Raw genomic sequence first — 15,228 nt, forward strand, 5'->3', positions numbered from 1 at the left:
TGACTACAGTGCAACCAGTTATGATGAACATTACTATTCAGAGTGAGTAAGGGCATTGTAATCTTGTCCTAAATGTGTATCCTTTCCAGAGCTTATTTAAAGAAAGATTTTTTTTTTAATTGGTACCTTGGGAAAAATGATCAGAGAAACAATTTTTTTCAAAGTTTCTTATGATATAGCTAAAGGAGGGAGGGTAATTTCTAGCGTCATTGTTTCTGTATACGTTTAGTACCATAGAACTGTGGGGTTTATTTATTTATCTATTATTTAAATTTTTTTTCCTTGTTTCTAACATATTTTGTTGACACAGTAGTTATTAAAGACCAAAATTAGTGAAAATGTTAATGTTTTCTAAGTGACTATCCAGGGAAAATGCAATAACCATTATTGTTAAAGCTCCTGCATTGGCAGAAAGGATGGCAGAAAAACTGGAATGTGTCAGTACTTTAATTCAGTTAAATTGAAATGTAAAGCATCCAAAAGAAGCTTTGTTAGGTTTTAAAAAAGCTAGCACTTGCGTACATACCCAGCTGCAATGGCACAGTGCAGTACTGTCTATTACTAGTGCCAGTATAAATGAGAGTGTGCAAAAACGGTTACTAAATATCCCTAGCATCATTTGGTCTGTAAAATGAAGCCCTCGTCCAAATGAACATCTTCTCTCCTTGTTATGAAGACAGTACATTGAGAGCATTTACTAATGCATTATCCTTCTGTTGTGTTTAATTATCACTTTCATCCTTTTTTTCTGTCATACTTTATAATTTTTCTATTTTCTCCTCCATTTTATACCTTAAATGTAATAAGGTTCAATGTGATAAAATGAAGTGTTTATAGACATTACCTTCCAATTACACACTCCACACACCAACATTTAACTCGACGCATTTCTGTTTTAGTCATTAAACTGAATGGCAATCTGCATATTATGGCTTTAAAAAAAGCCTCCGGCAAGAGAATGAGAAGGGAAGAGATTTAATTTGAGTTCTAGAGAGTAAGCTGTAACTGCTAGGACAGTGACTCAAACATGTGGGTGGATTTAGGTGGGTTGGGCCTAACCCACTTGTTTTTCCCAAAGCCTGCCATTCTTATGTCATTGTACCGGAAAGAATTACATTTGTTCCTGGGCAGGTGCAGTTTACAATCAAGCATGTAAAACATAAACCATGTCATTTGCAGTTCAAATTCACAATTATGTACATTTTGGGGTCTCTATTTATCAATATTGTTTTCCCTCATAGGTGAGCATGGCTAGAAACTGGTCATTTACTGTCTTTATTTCCCTTTTCCAGATGGCATTATGCCAGGAAAGGACAATTTTGAGTTTCAATTGGATCTCACTGATTTCAGTGAAGCTCCATTTGTCATAAAACTTGGAGATTCAGTTGCAAATCAGACTCAATATATTCTGTCACTGAAAAATTCAAAGAGAGTCTTGCTGTACAGAGAAGGAAAAAAATGTGAAAAAGCAAATTCCACAGTTTATAGGGTGGCATAATAAAGATTTTAGGGTGCTTAAAGAGTGATAATGTAACTTACAGTTTAAAGAAGTCTCAATATTTGAGTCTGCTTCAGATAGAGAGAAAATAGACTTCTGCAGTAGAATTTTAAGATAGAATCAGGTGCAGTAATGTAACCTTATGTGAAATATCAAGAAAACAGTGGTTCCACAAGAAGTTATGAATGATCTATTTCTCCTCATAGATGGCTTATGATAATGCTAAGCTAGTTTTGCTATTGTTTGATATGTTCTTTCAATATTATAATTGTAAATTGGAGTGTGCTAATGATTAAAAAAAATCAGTTGCTGAAAAATCAATAGTCTTTTTAAAAGGTAAATCTCAACAATGGTTTGAAGTTAGTTTGAACCATGTTCTCTGGAGCATATTGTCTGAAACCTGGGTTCAAGCACAATCTAGCTTGGACTAGCCCTAGACTGTAAGTTTCTAGGAATACAAGTGTTTCATGCTGACAAGGAAAGGAGGGAAGTTTGTCTTTCTGTTAGGATGCACTGTAATGTTATACTCAATAGCTTTATCTCATATGTGTGAATAAAACAACACAGCCAAGCAAGAAAACACCATTGCTGACAAAATGGTAAATACTCAAAACTGGGAAGTTGTGAGGAGGTTTCTTGTCCATACTTCTAGAGAATGAGGATATGTCTTGTTTACTTCTGTATTTATTGAATACTAAGTATATTGGGACTCTGACTTTCTGTTGTTAACTCATAGTGATTGTTTTTACTTAAATATGGAATGTAGATATTTTGATGATACAAATTTCCAGTTCATATTTATAATCATATCTTTACATGAAAAAGTGTTTATATTTTCGGGTGTATATATATTATACACCTAAAATAAAATGTGTGTGTATATTTTAAACATAATTTTTCTATTTTTATGTTCAGACTATGTAATTTTAGATGTTAATTTTACTTACAGATGATCCGCTAAGAGGTTATGCACAGCAGTTGCTCTTTATGGTATGAGGCAAGGTTGTAATTTTCACTGAAGAAAGTATTCAAATAAGGAAACTAAATCAATGTTTTCTCTGCATATCTTATTTTGGGCATATTACTGTGTAAAGGTAAAGGTATAAATTAAGCATTAATTAAATACTGATTTGTTTGGAAAGGTTCTACTTCACTCATCATCTCTGTCACACACACACAGGTTGAAAAGCAATGATTAAATGCATTTAAACAAAAATCCTCAAATCTTGTCAGTTCCAGCACCCTTTAGGGGAGTTCCTATAGAAAGCATTTATGAGATTTTTTTTTTTTTTTTAATAGCACTAACTCCATCTCCAAAGTGATACGATTGGGAAATCCCATCTGTGCATATCATCTGCTGCCTGTTAAATTACTTTACTCAAATTGGTTTTCAGTTATATTTATCAAACTCAGGCTTAATGCAATTCCTGTGGAGGTGGTTAACTTTAACATCAGCAACAGGAAAGAGTTTAAAGAGTTTATCATTGTTCACAGGGTACTAGGACAAATTATTTTATAGAAATATTTTAGCTTTATTTGAATTAAACAATACTGAGATATAGATCCGAATTCACAAATTTGCAAAAGTACAAATTCAGCTTGCTTACAAGAGACAATCTTCTCTTCATGCAGAACAAAATAGAAATCCTTGAAAAGATTAATATAATGTTAGTATTTCCTTTACTTCAAACTCAGTACCCACAGAAGAGATAATTATTAAGAAAGAAACAAAACGAGGAAAGGCAAATCTTTGGAGAAAGGGACCGACAAACTTCATTTACTGACTTAATTGAAATGACAATGACCAGAAACCAACTGCTAATCAGCTGATAGTCCTCCTTGTACCTGATGATGTTGGATTGGCTCCTTCTGAATAAACCAAAGCTGAACTTCATAGCAGTCCCTTTCTTCTAAAATTGGGTAAACCAAAATTTTAGGTCTGATCAACTGGAATGTATTTATCTTTAACTATTAGCTGGTAGAAAATCATAAACTTGAATCTTTTCATTTCACTAAGGCTTGTTTAGAAGAGCTGCCAGTAAAACAGTGGTTTATCACATAGCCTGTCAGCTAACATTCTCTTTTACATGTATCTTTTCAGATTGTAATAATCATGAACTGTGAAGGCAAAACAGAAAGTAGATGGTACAAATAATCCCATTTACTTTATGATTTTTTTTTCTGGCTCATTGAAAGGATCACAGAACAGATTTATTTATTTATTTATTTATTTATTTATTTATTTATTTATTTATTTATTTATTTATTTATTTAATTTTTTCATATGAGTACTAAAAAAACAATTGGTTAAAATGGTGAAGTTTTAAGACATACTGCCAGATTGGAGTAGGCAGTAATAGTGATGTCAAGTTGTAAAAGGTAAGAGTAAAACATGTAGAGAATGAGTAAAGTTATTTAAAATGATCAAAAAAAAAAAAGAAAAAAAAATATTGTGTATATTTAATCTGTTTAAAGGATGACTTAAACAGTGAAATATGGGAGATTGTTTTGAATATATATATATAATGTCTTTATTATTTTAGAAAGAGAGAAATAAAATATGAACTACCAATTTATTCAAATTTGCTGGATTTCATTTTCAAAGAACTCAACAAATGTACTGAAAAAGACAGTATAGCAAAATTTATAAAAAACCTTCACAAAGTTTGATTAAAAAAAATAGAAAAGTAAACATCTACATCAAACTACATGCTGCTCTGGAAGGAAGTTAAATAGTGTTGAGGTTCACCCAAAGGGATGTTAGAGATGTAATCTGACACATACTAAGAGGTCTCCCTCTGCAAAAGCCTTTGAAAGAAAATGTGTTTCCTCTCATTCTCTTAAGATTATACAATATTTAGAAACAGTCAGCAGCTTCAGCTTTAGTACTTCCATTTGGTCCCTGTTGTAGGTTAGTCATGTATTATTCAAGACATACAATGCCAATATAGCAAAACTATAAAACAAGGTTCGAGATAAAAAGTAGCTAATATAGGTTTGAGTATGTGTGTAGGCAAAAAGATTCAGCTTGAAACTGAAAATACTCAGAAACAGTCTTTAACTTCTTGACAGCTAGATATATTAGCCCATGGAATGGTCTCTCAAGGGAAGCAGTGAAAACTCATATAGTTGGTGTATTTAAAAATAGGTTTGGCAAATACATATTAGATGTATAATAGCAAGCAATACTGCTTTGGCAAGCAGAAAGACTACGCAAATATCACCCAAAATGCTATTTCATAAGCTTGAGGAATATAGTTTTTGTTAAGATGGGTCCTAGCATATACCCTTTGCTCAGCTAGAAGTGAATATTGTAGTTTTGAAATTACTTTGCTATTGATGAGTTTTGCAGTTTCCAAATAGCAAGGATAGAATTGACCAAACTAAATAAAACAAAGGATTTTTTACAGGTGTTAAAAACAAAACAAACAAAAAAAAAAAACCACAACAAACAAACTTGCAGAATCTGGCAATATTTCCTTTCTTTCACTACCCCTGGATCAGGAGAGGACTTCTTTTTGTTTGACTGTTTGTTCTTCAAGATCTACAAACTTGAGGTTTCCTTCTGTTTTCCTGAGTTTGTCTCTGTGATATTTTGAGAATCCATTTTTGAAACATATCTCAAACATACATTTACAGAAATGGTCTGCAAATGCATTCCCATAGTCAGGACCTTGGGATTTCTTTTATATATTTATTTATTTATTGTTTTGGTTTGGTTTATGCCATAGGCAGAGCAATGGGATTCATCACTGACACATTCTTCTGCATGACCTTTCCTGAATGGGATATTTATCAAATGTATCTGGCAAGTAGTGCCATGATCTTGTCATCCCATAGGTTTCTCACTGATGAATCTGCTTTCTCTGTGAGTACTTTCTGGGGCTATACAGAAGCAGCAAAGCAGGGGCAGACTTTGGGTGATGCCACAAATGTGTTGCAGCTGGAAAGCTACGTGGGTAAGTTGAATAGCTGGTACCCTTTCTTGATTTAATTTTAGGGGTGGCTTGAGACTGTTCCTGCTATTCCACAATGAGGTTTATGTCCCTATCAATGAAAGCAGAGCCATCTTTTTCTTTTGCCTGACACCAAAACTCATTTTTTTCCCACACATTCCCATAGAAAAGCACCAACATTTTCCCTGAAGTAATCTCAACTAGGGACTGTCTGCTAACCAAGACTTCTGCAAATGTGTGACACACTCTCTATTGTAGCTTCCCAGATAGCCCCCTATTTGTAATACACCCCATAAAGCTATTACATTTGCAATCTTTTTACACTTTTTTTTTTTTTCTTTCCCTTAGTCATGCCCGGATGCCCTCTCCTAAAATTCAGATAGAACTGAAGCCTGCTTATGTGTTAACAATCTGCAATCATCCTGGAGTTCTCAAATGCACTAGCAATGTGCAATGCATCACTTCAGAGAGGTCCTAAGCAGTACCTGTTTAAACTCTGCAAACTGACACAGTACCTAACTCTAAAAAATCTGATTTGGGCTCTCTGATAAGGAGGACAGAGTTGCCATAGTCTTACTTGACTCCTTCAGCTGAAACTCTGACAGCATCAACAAAAGTTACTTCTAATGTCTTACAGGTAGTCTTAGGAGCCTTGTCATAGTCATCAAACCAAGCAGTTGATTGTACTAAGAAAAGACCTGGTTTGTAAGTTGAGATATTATTTTTCTTTGAATAGCCTGTATAGTTGGAAAATGAACATGTGACCCCTTAGGTTTGCTGTCGAAGCAACAGACTTCAAAGCTAAATACGAGTTGACGACACCTGCTCAGTTTAATTTGTATTGGTTTCTCTTTATGTTTGTGCCAAATTACTGGCTACTGGTAGCAGAAAAAGAAAAAAAAAGAAAAGATTTTTTTTTTTTTAACAGCTTGTTTGCTTTATCTTTTTTTGGTTCCTTCTTCTACTTGTCGCTGCTGTCAGCTGCATTATTTACTTGTGCTGTCTGCTGTCTTTAGCATTTTGTGGGATTGCAGCAGATTCAATTCTTTAACCTGGTTAACCCCCACCCTGCAACCTCCATTATTTTTTCTTTTCTGCAAAGTTAGTTTTTTTTTTTTTTTTTTTTTTTTTTTTTTTCCCATTTTAATGAGGTGAATCAGTTTATTTTGTGATCAAATCAACAGCACTTGTTCTACCTAAGCTGTAGGAGTGTGGGGTAGTGCAAATGGAAGAGAAAAACAAAACTTTCTGCTCTGAAAATCAGAAAGCTGTTCAATTCAGGCTTAAAATATGGACAAATAAATGTTCCCATAAGGGTTAACAGAAATATTTTTTGAGCTTACAGACATACCTTTTACCATATATTAAGGATAAATTTAAGGGGTAAATATAATGGTTTGTGGAAGAAGCAACTGCAAGTATAGGAACCACCATTTGAAATACAGACCAGCTGCCAAAGGTGGAAGTAAATGGTACTGTTGGAAGCGTTTTCCATAACATACACATTCTAATAGGGCACTGTACCAATATTTGTTGAAGCTATATTTATGACAAACTAGAAAAATTACATACATATGGAAGACATCAAGGAAGATCCAGAGACATTTACATGAGCCCTTATCCTGTGACCCACTGCTTGGGTATGAGAGAGTAGAGCAGTAGCAAAATGAGATTTGGAATTCAAAGCAGTGGTGTTTTTTTTTTTTTTTTTTTTTTTTTTTAAATTTGTTGATATTTATAGTCACAATAGATTATTTAGATAATTTAGAAATAAATCATGGTATATCACAGAAACAAACAAACAAAAACCAAAACCAAACAACAGTATAAAACATCAGCAAAACATCAGCGATGGCCAACTGCTTAGGTTAAAAAAAAAAAAAAAGCTGAATTTCCATTATGGATAAAAGTGTGGACTCAAATCATGGTAAGCCATGCTTTTTTTTTTTTTTTTTTTTTTTTTTTTTCCCTGATATTTCAGAATTTGTTTATCTGATACCTGTCAAATGGTTCCTGATATGGTTCCATTTTAACAATTTTTTATGGAGAAAAGTTTGCAAAGGGAGACGTAAACTTTTTCCCTCATTTCCCTTTCTTTTTCCCTCATTTATTTATTTATTTATTAGAATCATAGAATTATTAAGGTTGGAAAAGACCTCCAAGATCATCTGGTCCAACCATCCCACTACTACTGATATCACTCACTAAACCATATCCCTAAGCACCATGTCCAATCTTTCCTTAATCACCCCCTCCTCTAATCGCCAGATAATGCAATTCAGTTTGTTTCTTTGGGTGTATACATTCTGACCAGCCACAATACTGAATAGTATTGGAATGAGTATAGTGGTATGAACTTAATGAGGAAGGTAAACCACATAAAAAATGTTCCAGTCAGCACTTTGATATTAAGATGCTTTTCATTTTGCTTTAGATGATAATAACAAATATTTTTGAGACAGAGAAATATATGTATTTTTAGAATCATAATTTTCTTTTAGAATTTCAGGGCTTCTTCATCCTCTTTCTATTTATTCCTTGTCTCTCACAGTTATTTTTTTTCCCTAGAGAAGGAGTTATATTTGTTGGAAAAAGTAACAGAAAAATGGAAGATTTTAGGTGCTCTTTCCATGCTTTTACCTCCCTTTTCTATCATAGGTAAAATTGATTAAAAACATTTATTTCAAAATCTACTTCTACCTTTCAGTTCTCATGCTTACCCTGTCTTTTTTTTTTTTTTTTTTAATTTATTATGTATATATATATTATTATTAAATTTTATTCTTTCTTCTCTTTTTATTTCTCAGGGAGGATAAAGGGAATGAGTAAGTAAGGCTCCTCCATCCCCATCCTCCATCTCTCTAATTTCTTTTTTATTAAACTTGTCTCATATCTTTCTACTGGAAAACCGAAAGTGAACGTGAAAGAAAAAACAAACAAACAAACATTTTTCTATTGTTTCAAAATTAGAAAAAAAATAAAATAATTCAAAATGATATTTTTAACAAATTAATTTTGCATAATTTTCACTCAGCCATATTTTGTAACTAAATATATATATATATATATATATATATATATTTTTTTTTTTTCTTTCCTTTTTACCTCTGTTTAGTGTAAGCACAGTGGTTCAGGGGGTCTTATTACTGAGTATGTGCACCAACCAGCACAGCAGAATCTGAATGATGTTCCGAACCTGAGATATGCCAGAGGTGGACTGTTAATAAATGAAGTAACAGGAGAAAGTACAATCTTTAATTATTTTGTAGTAGTCAAAAAAGTACAGAAATGGCTGCCTATTTAAAATTTAAGAGACTATTTATGTCAAACGTTCTATAATATTTGAAATAAGTTAGTTACAGAAATATCTTTTTTTACCTAAAGAAATTTTGATGAATATGTATTTCTAACCACTGTATATTTATATAAAAATTTTACATTTGTTTAAAAAAAAAAGATATGAATTTGTATTAATGAAGCTAACTACAGTAAACTAAAGAAACACCTGGAATGGATATTTTATTTGTCAAATAAACATGCACAAACATATATATATATATTTATATATATATATATATATATATATATAAAATTGTTCCTGAGAAATAAAAAAAAAAAGAATTTTATTTTCATCAAAACATCTTGTGAAGTGACCCATTGTTTTTAATGTGGAGAAAGACTAAGAAATGTTTGTATAATTTTTAATTTCAATATTATCGTAGTTTAGACTTTGTCAGAAGTACTAGTAATTGTTTTAGGGTGATACTAAAATTCTTTTGCTTTCTGATGCCACTCAAACCCACACTGCTCTGCCCCCTGCCCCATCCTGTTCTGTCAACAAAGACCTTGTTTTTTTTTTTGTCCTCAAAGAAGCTTCCTGCTTTTCATGAAAGCACTGCTTTCAACTAGCACCTTAATATTCGTTTTTCTGAAATAATGTGTATAGAGCGTGGAGTTCCTCTGAACAGCAGAGAAGCCATACAGAGAACAGGACTGGGAGAAGAACAGAGATAGCTGCCATCTGCCACTTTAGCTAAACTGAGACAAGTTGAAAAGGCTCTTCAACAAATTATTCTTTCTATTTAAGTCCATCTTATAGAATAAGCAACAAAACCCCTTAAGTTAAAAAAACAAACAAACAAACAAAAAACAACAAAACAAACAAACAACAACAACAAAAAAACTTGTGTCTAGCATTGTATCTTGCTTTTACTGATTAGACAGAGGTATTTTAGGAATGTAATATACAGTGTATGACACCATATTTAGCTGGGATTGAGAGCAAAGGATATGATCACATTGTACCCATCAAGATGGAATGTAGAGATTTGCTGAACTGTATACAAACTTAATCCAAAAACTCCATATTTTTAATTTGAATGTTTCAATAATGAGTTGGAATAGTAGTCCTGTAAAAGAAGGGAATATGCTTTTAGGAGGGAGAACGAAGAACATGAGGAGAGAGAACCAAGAAACTGCAAATGCTTTACTACACGAGTAGTCCTTATCCTTAGAGCAAGTAAGAACACAGAACATATTTGTGCCTTTGCAAGAACACAGTGTTTGGGACTTCGATCTGTCAGTAGCTGTAGTCATTGTGTGGGTCTTTTGTCTCTAGGTCACAAAAGACTAAAATGAACAGAAGGCTCAGGATTATTCTGTATGGTTCTGAAAGAATTGTAATTCTTACATCATTATCTTTTTCAAAAGTTCATATCTGAAGGAAATAAAACTAACAGCAAGTCTTGTCCAAATATATGTGTTCATGACAATAAAATAATGAGATGCAACAAAGTAATAATGATTTCCAGGAAAGTCCCTAAGAAGAATTTTGTTTGTGGTACATATAATAAACAATAAATTTAGAGTCCATACAAATATCTGAATAAACTTATTTATGTAGCAAAGCTGTGAAATTTATGAAGGAGAGCATAAAGTTTTTAAAATTAGAAGCCCATGACTTAGCTGGTGAAATTCACGTATTTAGCTGATCAACTGTTTAATGGAATGTATTTTTTTTTGTAATCTTTTATTTTTCCCTCCTATTTTTTAGGAGATGATATCTGTAGAAACAGAATGTCTGAGAACTATGCTCTCAGTCAGAAGGTCAATTGTTAAATATAATATGAAATGAAGAAAAATAGTAAGGAACTAGACCATTTGAACTCTTAACTATATATTATATATATATATATATTTATATATTTATAGATATACTATATATTCTGTATATACTATATATATAGGTCACACACTATATATTAGTGTGACATTAGAACTATGCCTATCTCTGAAAATCCCAGGACTAATGGGAACAACGTTAATTTGGAAAAATAATTTGACTCTATTGATTACAAGGTAATCCAGATGACATATCTTCAGTTGTTTTGAGAAACAGGAAAATTGTAGTTATCATAGTTTCTTATTTTCAGAATACTTAGTCTGTGTGTTTGTTTGACTGTCTGTGATTTTAATGGTTTGATACACTGTCACTAACAAGAAATGCAGGATATGTTATACCTTTCTTCAAAGTTCTTCTTTATTAATTATTATTATTATTATTTTTATTTTTATTTTTATTTTTATTTTTATTTTTATTTTTATTTTTATTTTTATTTTTATTTTTATTTTTATTTTTATTTTTATTTTATTTCCTGGTGTTCCATTTCTTTCTGATGGATCCAAGTAGGTTGATTTCTCTTACGAACATTCTATTTGTTTCCAATTTAAATATATTTATATCATCCTATTTTTGAAAGACCGATAAATGTAAAAACTGCAGACAAAATATATCCTACCATCATCTGTGGGATGAGTTCATTTTCAGAAAGATTTGACTGAGCAAAGGGAAAGATGTGACTATTTTTAAGGCAGTCATTTATGAGGCCATACACATACACATAGGTAAGGAAATTTGATTTGAAGTACCTACAGTTTAAATAAGCCTAGAAATTCAGAAAGGTTTAGGTAGGGAAAACAGACTTTTGTTTGTTAAGAGTTTTTGTAATCATTGATGGATGTAAAATATTGACAGAAAAATGTAAATACAACTGAGTAATTAATGACACCATTTAATTTTATATTAGGATCTGTGGATAAGTTCCCTTAGCAATATGAATAGGCTCACAGATCTTATTAGGAAAACCTGTGCAGATAAATTGTTTGTATTTGACTGAATTCTCCAAATGAGAATTCAAGCTGGTTCTGCAAATCACTGAAGTCAAACCATTCAATGTCAGTTGTGAAGAATATAAAGTAAAAATTTTTGCTACATTGAAGTTATAAACCCGACAGGTTTTTAGTAGAAGTTATAGATAACAATAACATGATAGAAGTCTGAATAGCTACTCATTATGAACTCAGTATGACTTGAAAATGAATACATAGAGAAGCATTAGTTAATCACAGTGCATAGGCACTGGCAAGCAGCAGGGAAATGGGATTTATTTTTTCCTTTTTTAGTGTGAAATCATTGAAGTGAGAATTAGTTAACACTTTTCAACAAAAACTATAGTAGAGTCATTTCTGTGAAGTTTTAAGCTATTTTACTGAAGTGGTAGAAAAGGCTTGGACACACAGAATTGAATTTGCAAAGGGCTCAATTTTGATCTAACTGTTTTCTTATGGTCAGTTGTTTTACAATTCAGTTTCAAAACCAACAGACATAAGTCACAGCTCAAGGCTTTCGAAAAAAAATTATACTTAGGAATTTTAACATGTTTGCTAGGATTTTCAAAGTACTTTGTGAGTACAAGCTCCAAGAGTATGAGTGGTGGGTGATAGGGGCTGGAGATTCCCTCCTGAAGGAGATGGAGGCACCCATCTGCCAGCCAGGCATGCTTTCATACAAGGTTTTGTGGCTGCTATGCATCTGGGATCTTTAAAAAATAATGTCAAGCCCAGTCTGTCCCCTAGGCAAGCCTTTGTTACCCATGTGGGAGCTGTTGATGCTGAAAAGGGAACAACCAAGAATGACCAGAGAGACTATAGTCCCTGGTGATACTCCTCTCCTTCTAGAAGGCAAAAAGGATGGTCTGCCTGGCTCTCAGGAAATACTTTGATTTGTGACCATGAGTCGTTCTTTACAGAGGAGAATTGTAACTAAGAGGGGGTTTCTGTCTCTGGAACCCTGTTTAATTTTGGTGAAGAATGACTGTTTTGCATTGCATTAGAGCCTAGGAACCTACTGAGTATTTGATATTGCTCAAATAAATCTTGATTTCATAAGAATATGATGTCTTAAAAAGCTAGACCCAGGAACCGTAAAGACTTTTTGACTCCAACAGAAATGGGAGGACAGCTTTGGAAGAACTTATACACATTTCTTTTTTTCATGAAGTACTGGAAATTTGCTTATCAAATTGCTTATAATTAGTTTTCATGTAGAAATTAAGAGATAGCCCATACATTTCACACATATGGCAAGAACTCATTTTGGTTTTAAAAATTTATTACCTAAGTCAAGCACTTCAGCCTGAAAGGTTAAAATGTCAAAAACAAAAAGGCTTTTGTTCTCTTTTCCTTCAGAAATTTCTAGTTAAAACCTAAACAGCTATAGATTATTGCACATTACTTTGTTACTTTGTATGTAATTAAGAAGATATTTATGGATTGTGATATAAATATTCCATATAGGGCTAACACACATCCTGGAAGTGTTGTAGGTAGTTCCTCTTAATGATTTATTATGGCTACTAACAGTATACCAGTCTGACCTGTGGTTTGCATTGAACACCAACTGCCATCTGCTCTGATGTATTATCTGCTAACATCATTGCCTCCAGATACGATAACACATTTAGTTGAAAGTGGCAAGGCATTTCCTGTTTATGATATTCCAGGTTAAGGAAACCTGTGAAATGATTAGAAATAACACACAATTAGGTGGAACTGAATTTTTACTCGTGAATTTTAATGGGAACAAAGAAAGCAAAAATAACAAAAATCTGGAAAAATTTTAACTTCCTTTACATAAGTTGTAGATTACTTGGTTTTGGATGGAAAACAAAATACCACAATAAAATGAGAGTTTCATAGCTGTGTTATGTCTGAGCTAAATGAACTAATAAGACTTTTCATACACATGTATCTTCACACAAAACTTTCAGATGTGATTCCATGTTTTTTATTTAAACATCCTACAAAGAAGATTTACTTGTTCTTCATTTATTAATGATTAGTTAACATAAAAATAGTGAGACCACTTCAGTGTAAATCAAAAGATATCACTGAATAAGCCAGAGAGACCAGTGCAAGCTTTATCTCTGCTCAGGTCAAAACCAAATGTGCTGAGGAATATGAACCAAAGACACCAGATTTTTGTTGTTTGTTTGTTTTATGTTGTGTTTAAGCTGTTCTTAAGTTGCAAGGTGAAGTGTATGGAAGCTTAATATGGCATAATTTGTTATAGTAAACCAATATTTTGCCTTTTAGTGTTTTTTTTTTTTTTTAATTATTATTTTTGTTTTAAATCAATTTTGTTGTGTGAGGGAAGTGAAATACAAAGTGATATTGTAGGTTATTTAAGTTGTAAGCCTAAAATAAAAATAAATGGAAAATGCAAATTCAGGCTTCCATAGAAATAAAAGTTTACTAGTATTGAAGATTTGAAATGTTTGCAGCTGTTGATGGGACTACTGTGTACTTTGATGAATAATTAGTGCATTTGAAGAGTTAATGGCTCCGTGGAAACCTTCAGGTCTTATGTTTACTGACAGTAATGGAATAAATAATTTTCTATTCAGTATTATTTTCCATTATTTTTTCACAATTGAAATGTTCCTATTCACTAAAGAATTAAATCTTCAGCTTCTTTACTATAGTCACTCCTAGTGTCTGATGTGTTTATATGTCAATAACAGCTGGGTGTATTCCCCTCTGTGTCCTTAGAGACCGTTATCTCCTTCCTCCCCACTCTGTATCCCTAGTTATTATATTTAGAAGTAGTTGAAAAAACAATAATTGGTTGTTTTCCATACTAGTTAATAAATTAAAGCTAAGTGCACTTAATTGGTCTTATTAAGCTTGCTCTCTTCATTGGTACCACAACGATATTTAAATACTGTTTAAATTTCTTATGTCTATATTGTACATGTTTTTGGATACATACATTTTTAACTCTCTTGTCCTGAAAATGTTAACAACAATCTTGGTCTTGGTCTTGGTTAGCTGGTTAGCTAACCAGTATAGCTAGCATGACTAACTAAACTAAGTAAACATGAAATAAGACTGTTGCTTTAATTTCATAATCTCACACTCAAAACAAAGTAATTTCATAACCTGGAATTTAACATTAAAGGATGTGGTGGGATGGCTGACAGTCACAACCAGAAGACCACTGTTACCACAGCATCCGATTCCTGCTAGCCATCATCTCAAGGAAGATAAAGGGTTTCAAGTCACCTATATTATATACAAGTCTTGTCTCACTGACTCAGAGGGAAACCTTTTACAACGTCTAGGTATATATTTAGCCATTGAATACAATTTTAATATGATACTTGTGGGAAAAAAAAAAAAGACATAAACTCAGCTTTTTAACTTGCAGTAGAGCATAGCTTAGCAGTAATCATTTTTTGATTTTTAATATTGAAGGAACTGAAGCATGGACAATGACCTGGACATAGAGAAAGGATTTTACGTGTATAGACACATTTTCAAAGAATATTTATGACTATTTAAGAATAATACTTTTCCTGTTTTCTGAAGACTTTCGTTTATTACTGTAATGTTCCAAACCACTGCTAGTGTATGTATGTAGACCTTTGCTCTAAA

Source organism: Anas platyrhynchos, chromosome 1 (genome assembly GCF_047663525.1).
Source record: "Anas platyrhynchos isolate ZD024472 breed Pekin duck chromosome 1, IASCAAS_PekinDuck_T2T, whole genome shotgun sequence".
Classification (NCBI taxonomy): Eukaryota; Metazoa; Chordata; class Aves; order Anseriformes; family Anatidae; genus Anas; species Anas platyrhynchos.